General features: G+C 35.9%; 1 pseudogene across 1 annotated transcript; it reads left to right on the top strand.

Moving 5' to 3' along the window:
• Positions 1–4,639: 4,639 nt before the first annotated feature.
• LOC308437544 (CGG triplet repeat-binding protein 1-like) lies at positions 4,640–5,142 on the top strand (annotated as a pseudogene). The gene has a single exon. The product of its transcript is annotated as a CGG triplet repeat-binding protein 1-like (transcript).
• The last annotated feature ends 3,662 nt before the right edge of the window (positions 5,143–8,804 follow it).

The raw sequence follows: 8,804 nt of genomic DNA, 5'->3' as shown, positions 1-8,804 counted from the left end.
GAATATAGTATTAAGGTATTAAAAACACTTTCTAAAGAAAGAAAAAAAATCTCATTTTGTCAGTTTTGAATAGCAGGTGGAACTTAAACATTCCCTCTAATATTTGTCTTCTGGTGCACCACCCAATAGAAATGAAGGAGATCTGACAAAACAGGGAACAGAAGTAACTGGAGAAAAAACAAAGTCTAGATCCATTCTAGTATGTTATATGTCTTTCTTCTGGTTAACATTTTTCTAAAAGAATTTTAAAAAATATTTGTGGTTTTTACAATTTATTCCATAAGGAAACCAATGAGAAATACTTACCAATCTCTTTGAAATTGTAATACAGGGTAGTAAAAACACATGAGGATCTTATGATTATAAAAAGACTAGTTTCTAAAACAGCTATGAAAATATTTCTTCTAAGAAACAAGTTTACCTAAATGAGCCATTTCATAGCCCTGGCATTTAGATTCTGGTTCCAATAGAGGTTGTGTCCTTCCTCAAATCAGGGTTTTCCTACTCTGTAGCCTTCACTCGAAAATACAATTCTCCTGGTGTCATCTCCCAAAGACTAGGATTAGGTACCACTTTGACTACCTTTAAATTCTTATAGATACTGTAGAACACAAACTTCAGTGTCGTCACTGTAACATAAGCCAAATGGCTAATAACTCATCTAGTTAATATTAAAAAGGTCATGCTTTACATTGCCAATCTAAATTTATACAAAGTAGATTGAGTTACAGGAAAACACCATTATCAAATTTCATAAATCATAACTATACACTGGTCATTTGTTCAGTTTTAGATTTTGCTTTGATTCAAGTTATCACCCAATTTTTCCTCCCATTCCTATGCTCCCAGAAATAAGACAGACTCAAAATATATTTACAAATACCTTGACCATAAAGCTAGGCTGTTCTTTGACTAAATCACAGTGTATTATAACCAACTTACTCAAATCTACATGTGCTCACATACCATATGTCTGTCTCTTCATATTTTCCAGGACAAATCTCTCACAACTGGCTCTATCCAAGGATTCTTTCTGCCTCCTGGATGCCCCCACCTTCTAATTTTCCCTTTCCTATATGCCATAGATTACTTTTTTAATTGAAAGGTGATGCATCCATAAAATATACAACATATTCTCTCTATAGTCACTAGCATCCTCAAAACCTTCAACTTGAAGGAGCTAATTATTCTAATTCTACTTTAACTTCTAAAGCACCAAGACCACCAGCAACATCCAGAGGCCATCTATAGGAATACTGCAGCTTTTAAGAATCCATGTGTATCTGCTTTTCCTTTCATGATTTTATTCTGGTAATATTGCCACTCCAGCTGTGTGTTATCATCAGGATGAAAACATACCCTTCCTATGCCTTGGTTACTTGTAAGAGTGACTGTTTTTTCTGTTACAATAAAATTAAATTGTTTTCCTAAGTACAAAAGGATGTTAAAAACATGTAATGGAACTTTTTTTTTATGAGATTTTGATTCTATAACATCTGTTCTTTAATCACTTAGGTGCTAAATCTTAAATAAGCTAATATACTCATTACCATGTAATATCACCTAACATTTTATTTGTTTTCATTGAAAATAATTTTTTATTTTTATTTTATTTTTTATTGAAGAACTTTATTTTTAAAAAACAAAGATAAATGTACAAATTTTAAACATTTTTGCATAAAAGTATACAAATACATTTTTGTTATTGCTTGGCTTTTTTTAAATAAGGTTTGATAGTGTGCATTAAGATCTTACAATGAGCATAAAGTACATGTAAAACAGGATGTAACCTGGAATTAGTCAAGGTTTTCTTGGTGTGTAAGGAGTAAACATAATGGTTTTTTTCTTTTCTTTCTTTCTTTTTTTATCACCTAACATTTTTGTTTTTGTTTTTAAGACAGGGTTTTCTGGAATTCTCTATGTAGACCAGGCTGGGCAGGAATTCACAGAAATTCACCTGCTAGGATTAAAAGCATGCTGCCAACAAGCATGACTTCAGTAATGTTTCTAATAAGCTGAATCAATCTAAAAGCAGCAGAATCAGGGTTTTTTTTTTTGTGACTTTTGATTTTTCACAATGAAAAACAGGCAACTCAGATCTCAGGTTCAGATTGTAGGAGTAGACAATGAAACAAAAACTATAAACAAACTTTTAGAATTCTGGTATAAATAGGTTTACCCTCCATATATATTTTTTTAATTTAAAAGCAATAGAAATATTTGGAGATTCATGCATAGCGATGAAAATCTGATTTTTTAATTGAACAACTTTATTTTAAAAAACAAAGATAAATGTACAGATTTTAATCATTTTTGCATAAAAATATACGAATACATTTTTGTCAGTACTTGGATTTATTAAAGGTTTGATAGATTTTTAACATATAGTCAAATGTGAATTTCAGACCCCCAGATTTTGCTTTGGTTAAGAAAAATTAAACATGTAATGAATCTAAGGTGTTCACATAAAGCTATCTGAGAGGCTCCCTTCCTAAGCAACCTGAGGTAGCATCTTAACCCTGATCTGGGACAAAAGGTGGCACCAATGTCACAACATAGTTGGGTTCCCTGAGCCTGAGAGAAAAACCATGCACCCAAAGTCAAGGCTGCCTGAGAAGCAGCCTTCACTACTGGAGTTCAGTAACTGAAAGAACAGCAGCTATCTTTCCAAAGCTTTCCCACAGGCACAATGGAGCAATCTAAGCATCTCGGCCCCAAGCCAACCTTCCCCTGCTTTCCGATTTCTGATAGCACCACTCCTGAACAGAACACAGGACAGCCAAACCCAGCTTTCCCAACTGCTTACATTACAAGTTGCCTAAGATCAATATGTGTGCTGCAGGCTATAGCCCAGACAAAAGACCCAAAGGGCTCAAAAGCACAAAAGCCAAGGGTCTTTGTGCAATTAGCCCCTCCCCACTAATAAAAGAATTAGAACAGACCTAAATTGTGTCCTAAATTGAACAGAGGGAAACAAAGATACAAGAAACTCCAGATCAAATAATAAGAATTAAAATAGTAATTACTACAATCTTTTTTTCCTTCACTTCCTCCCATGTAAGATGCTATAGAGAAATGAGTTTCTTAACTAGTGATTATAAAATCAGTGATTTTTTTGGGGGGGTAACATTCTTTGCTTCTCAGAGAATATATGACCAAAGTCTAAGAAATTAAATTTGCCAAGGTACATTGAAGAAAAATTTGGATTTTCTACAGGTTAACTCTAAAACCTGTACCAGGATACACTCTGAAGTAACACTTTACCAAGAAAGCTTGAAATTATAAACAGATTTGCCCTTATTAAGCAAAGCAAATATTTTGATGGATGAGTACTTAATTTTAACTCAACAAACCTGTCCTAAAGAGTTAAACTCAGTCATCACAAAGACAACAGTACAATAGCACAGCAATGAAAATGTAGCTCTAGCTTTTGTCTGTATAAGGAATTACAGTAAAAACTAAAGGGTGCTAATATGCATATACATTAAGTGCCATGGCCCCAGAGAAACAATGTGAAATCATTTAAACCAGTAACAGATAACCAAGCAAACGAGCACAGTAATGTATGAACAGAGATCTTAAATGCTAAACATATATCAGCACAGGTTAAAAAACAATACTGACATACATAATAACAATTTGCTGTAAGGGCAAACTTGAAATTAAGAAAAATTTGGGGAATGATACCCAATATACAAAGACAAGTGCTAAAATGATCAAAACAGAAAAAAAATCAAGATTGGGTAAATAAAAACTCAGTAAGAGGTTATTTGGTATCAAAAAAGGAAAACAAAATTAAATAAATAGATAATGGAGGAGGCAGAAACTGATGGAACAGTCTCACTGGGCAAAATGGGGGGGAGGGGGTGAATAGGTGTATTAGTTAGGTTTTGATCGCTCTGAAGAGACACCATGACCAAGGCAACTTTATTAGGCTGGCTTACAGTTTCAGAGGTTTAGTCCATTATCATCAAGGTAGGAAGCATTGCAGCATCCAGGCAGGCATGTTGCTGAAGAAGGAGCTGAGAGTTCTATATCTTGATCTGCAAGTGTAAGACCCAAATTGAGTCTTATCTATTTGAGGCTCCCATGAATGAGACAAAAGATAGGGGATCAATGCAAAAAGTAAGAGGTTTATTTGTCCAGTGCACTGGGGTGGCCTACATCCAGAGGAGAGGCGACCCAGAAAGGCTATTACAAGCAGTTTTTATACTTTTTAGGAGTATGGGTTACAAGGGGCGGCTGGGGCAGCAGGAGCAGCAGCAGAGCAGCAGCAGGAGCAGCGCAGCGGGATCTTCTTCATCCCGTTGCTTTGCCTTTTCTTCCTCCTCCTTTCCTTCCAGGAGAGGGCTCATGTACTTCCCCTAATGGTGACCAGCTCCTAAGGTCCCGAAGAGCTGGGAAGAAGGAAGTAAAGGCATGACTTCCCGGCGCCACAGGGAAAATAGGGTGCAAGCCCAGAAACTTTCCCCACCACCACCTGTTGAAAACCTGAGTCGAAGGCGTCTCCGGGTCTGAACCAACCGAAAGTTGCTAGGATTGGATGTGTCTGTAGTTTTTCATCAGAAAGCCATCAGTCACTACTTAAAATCAAGGAGGAAAACAAAAAGTGGAAAAAGAGCCTTATTCAGAGACAAAAATGGAACGATTTGTTGTAACAGCATCACCTTCAAGAAATCGTTCTAAGACTGCTTTGTATTTAACCCCTCTGGATCGAGTCACTGAATTTGGAGGTGAGCTTCATGAAGATGGAGGAAAACTCTTCTGCACTTCTTGCAACGTGGTGCTGAATCATGTTCGCAAGTCTGCCATTAGTGATCACCTCAAGTCAAAGAGTCATACAAAGAGGAAGGCAGAATTTGAAGAGCAGAATGTGTGAAAGAAGCAGAGGCCCCTGACTGCATCTCTTCAGTGCAACAGTGCTGCACAGACAGAGAAAGTCAGTGTTATCCAGGACTTTGTGAAAATGTGCCTGGAAGCCAACATTCCCCTGGAGAAGGCTGACCATCCAGCAGTGCGAGCATTCCTGTCTGGACATGTGAAGAACGGAGGATCCATACCTAAGTCAGACCAGCTGAGGACACCGTATCTGCTGATGGATATGAGAATGAGAATCAGCTCCTCAACTCACAAGATTGTTGACAAGGCAGTTATGACCATTGTGATCAAGATAAATAATGTGGAGTATTAAAGTAAATGTGTTGATTGTGTGGTTCATTTTTATATTTATTTCATTTTAAATCATGTGATACAGAATAGTTTTGCAATGTGTATATAGTTGCAGGCAAAAGAAAGAAACCTCACTGCAAAACTTACCACTAATTTTAGTCACCGATGGTATAAAGTAAAACTTAGCTATAGAATGTATTAGGCTATCTGAAACCTAATGGTTATCTTTAAAACTGATGGATATTCTCCTGAAATGTTTGTGCATGGAAGAACGTCCCTGTGTTGTAGCCCTGTTGCCATGTATGATTTTTTTCTTGTGACATTATGTAATTATTTGCATTGAGAACTAGCCTAGAAAATTGAAGCTGCTGCCAGGCTATACCTCTCACAGGAGATTAAATCAGTTCAAATTCTTTTCACAATATAATAGAAGGCCGGAAATGTTCTTAGAGTTTGAGATCTCTAAGAGAAATGACTGTTTCAAATTACATTCTACTTGTATGTGAAATAAGTGCCTAACCTTTACTTCCTCATGGTCTCTTTTTCTCCTTTTTAAAGACATGCATTTAGTAGCAGCTTCAAGTAACCAAAAGACTAAAATCTCTATTAATGTCTTTGCCAAAAGCCATGGGGAATTTTGCAGTAATGAGATTCTAGTCTCAAACTATGAACAAAGATTTTCAAACCATAGTTTTCATGTTAAATGCCCTCCTGGATTTGCAAACTTTTTTATGTCTTAGTATTAAGACTACAGGACTGATCTTTTAATTTAAATACACCATGGTTCCATTTTCTCTTTTTACAAAGAATTTAGTTACTTTTTGGCTGACAAAAAAATAAGGAAATTGTTTTCTATACATTAATTTTTCCAAAAGATTTTATAAGAGTTTATTTAGATAAATAGACTAGAAATGAGTTTTAGTTTCACTTTTACTGTTTTGCCTCTGGTGATGCAATTTTTAAAACTTAGATGCTAAACAATCCAGAAAACAAGGCACGAATTTTATAATAAAAATAAAGCAGGATGCTGAGTCAGGAAATAATCAGTTCTGTTAAAGGTCAACCATGTTTAGGTTCTCTGAACCTCACTGTTCTGTAAGCTTATTAGAAGTAATTTAGCTCAGATAAGTCCTCTTCATCAGATCTGAATTATATTTTTTTAAAGTTAGTAACTGAAGACTTAGATTAGAACTTTAATATTAAAAAAATCAAATAGTTGAAAGCATTAAAGTTATATTTCTATTTTAAATCAGTGGCAAGATGCCCTGTGTGACTTGGAGTTGTCTTTGATGTCATTGTGTCGAAATTTTTCATTAAACAAAAAGCCAAAGTTAATAAAAAAAAAAAAAAAAAAAAGGAGTACGGGTTACATCAGCAAGGTTATAATTTAAATTCATTGGCTAAGAATATTGACCTTTAAAACTATTGGTTACTGAGCATATGGGTCAGGACCCTAACTGGGACTCTCCAGAGGGTCAGATGGCTATCAGTTAGCACATTTTACATTCTCCTGAGAATTGTTTACTCAAGGAAGTCCCTTATGCCAAGGCAAGATTGGCCTTGGCCACTGGGCCATTGTTTCCTCATGGGTGGGGGTTAGAGAATTTCTCACTTCTTTCACAAGCAGCAGCAGGAGACTGTGTCCACACTGGCTATAGCTTGAATATATATTAAGACCTCAAAGCCCACTTTCACACTGACACACTATCTGAAATATATGGCTACATATATTCTAATAAGGCTACACTTCCTAATAGTGCCACTCACTATGGGACAAGCATTCAAACACATAATATTATAGTGGCCATTCCTATTCAAACTATCACAGTAGATAAGTCTTCAGACAGAAAATTCATAGCTAAAACTATATAAAAATTAAAACTTCCAGATATCTTCACCAACCCACAAGACAAATTACTCATTCATCTCAGAGACTAGACCCAGGAAGAGTAGATAACACTGGCAGAAGAGTCAACAAACACAAGGGGTAATTAAGTGATACCCTGTCCAGTCTAAGAATTATGGTTCTTTCCTGACCTTTGACAAAACCAAAAATGAATATACCCTTTCTCAAGCAAGAAAGAACATCAGATCCTTTCTCTAGGAAATCAGAAGCACATACCACAAAGGACCTCAGGACCAACCCTAATCCTGAGAACCTGCATGAGGACCCTGAGAGATGAAGTGAAGCCTGAGTTGCTGGACATACTCCAAGATGTTGAAGGTGCTAAAGCTGTGAGACATCTGCCAGAAAGAGCTGCTTACATGAAGTGAAACCAGGCTGTTAGATGTATATTCTGCAGGCAGAAAAGATAGAGGGATGGGGCCATTTAAGCCCTCTGATATCAGATACTAAGCTAGAACAATGGTTCTCAACCTTCCAAATGCTGTATACCTTTAATACAGTTTCTTGTGTTGTGGTGACACCCCCCACACACACCATTAAATTTTTTCATTACTATTCATAACTATAATTTTGCTACTCTCATGAATCATAATGTAAATGTATGTTCCCACATAGTCTTAGGCAACCCATGTAAATTGGGTCATGACCCTTGTATTGCTGAGCTAGGGAATTTTGTGTTTACATACTGCATTATCAGTCTTGCTTGGTCCAGCATTTTCTAACTATGCCCCCATTCCTCCTTTTAGAAAAAGTAACGTATATCTGTTCCATTGCACATTGAAATTAGTTCACTTTTAGAATTCAGAGAGTTTTACTGAGACTGTGGAAAACTATTAGGCTTTTGAAGTAGGATTAAATACACTTTGTATTATAATCCTTTGTATGATCCTTTGGGGCCTAGAAATGCATTGTAATGGTTTGAATGAAAATATCTCCCATATGCTCAAATATCTGAACTCTGGTGGTGAGTTTACAGCGTATACCTTGCTAGGGGCAGGTCTGAGGCTTGTATGTAGACTAGCCTCAATTCCAGTCCACTCTCTCTGTTTCATGTTTGCAGTTTAACATGTGATCTATCAGTCATGATGGTCTCATAAAAGCACAAGCCAAAATAATCTCTTCCATAAATTGCCTTGGTCATGGTATGTTATTACAGCAGCAGAAAAGTAAATAATACAAACTATAAATAATTGAAGGTTAAAACATTTTTTTCTTAATCTTAAATAGTTCATGATAAAATTGGGCACAAAAAGAGTAAGAAGTACTCAACATATATAACCATTATCATAGATTGCAGTTCCACTAACTATTGCAGACAGTGTCCCATCCTCCAGCTTAACAGAACTATTCCTTCAGCTCCTGGATCTTGGCAGCCATGTACTCACCCCACAACCAAGAAAAGGTATTCCAATAAACAATAATTACAGCTCCCAGCCACACAATTAACTTTAACCCTCCCCAACAGATTTACAAATAGTCTCACTTTTTTAACCCTAAAATAATTAGGCTTCACTGTTTGGATTATCTTTTAAATAATGCTATAGGTTAGGGTTAGTCCAAACTCCAAATGACTTTTTTTTACTAATTACTAAGTTTTATATATTCACTGTATTTTTTCAAAAATTAGACACATAAAAAGAAAATGTTTTACTATCTACAAGTGATTACTAGGTTATTACTGATAACACTATGTACTAGATACTTATGTATTTTTCCTAAATCTCAGTAT

The sequence above is a fragment of the Micromys minutus genome, assembly GCF_963924665.1.
Source record: "Micromys minutus genome assembly, chromosome: 26".
NCBI lineage: Eukaryota > Metazoa > Chordata > Mammalia > Rodentia > Muridae > Micromys > Micromys minutus.
This window is presented reverse-complemented; position numbering and strand designations above follow the sequence as displayed.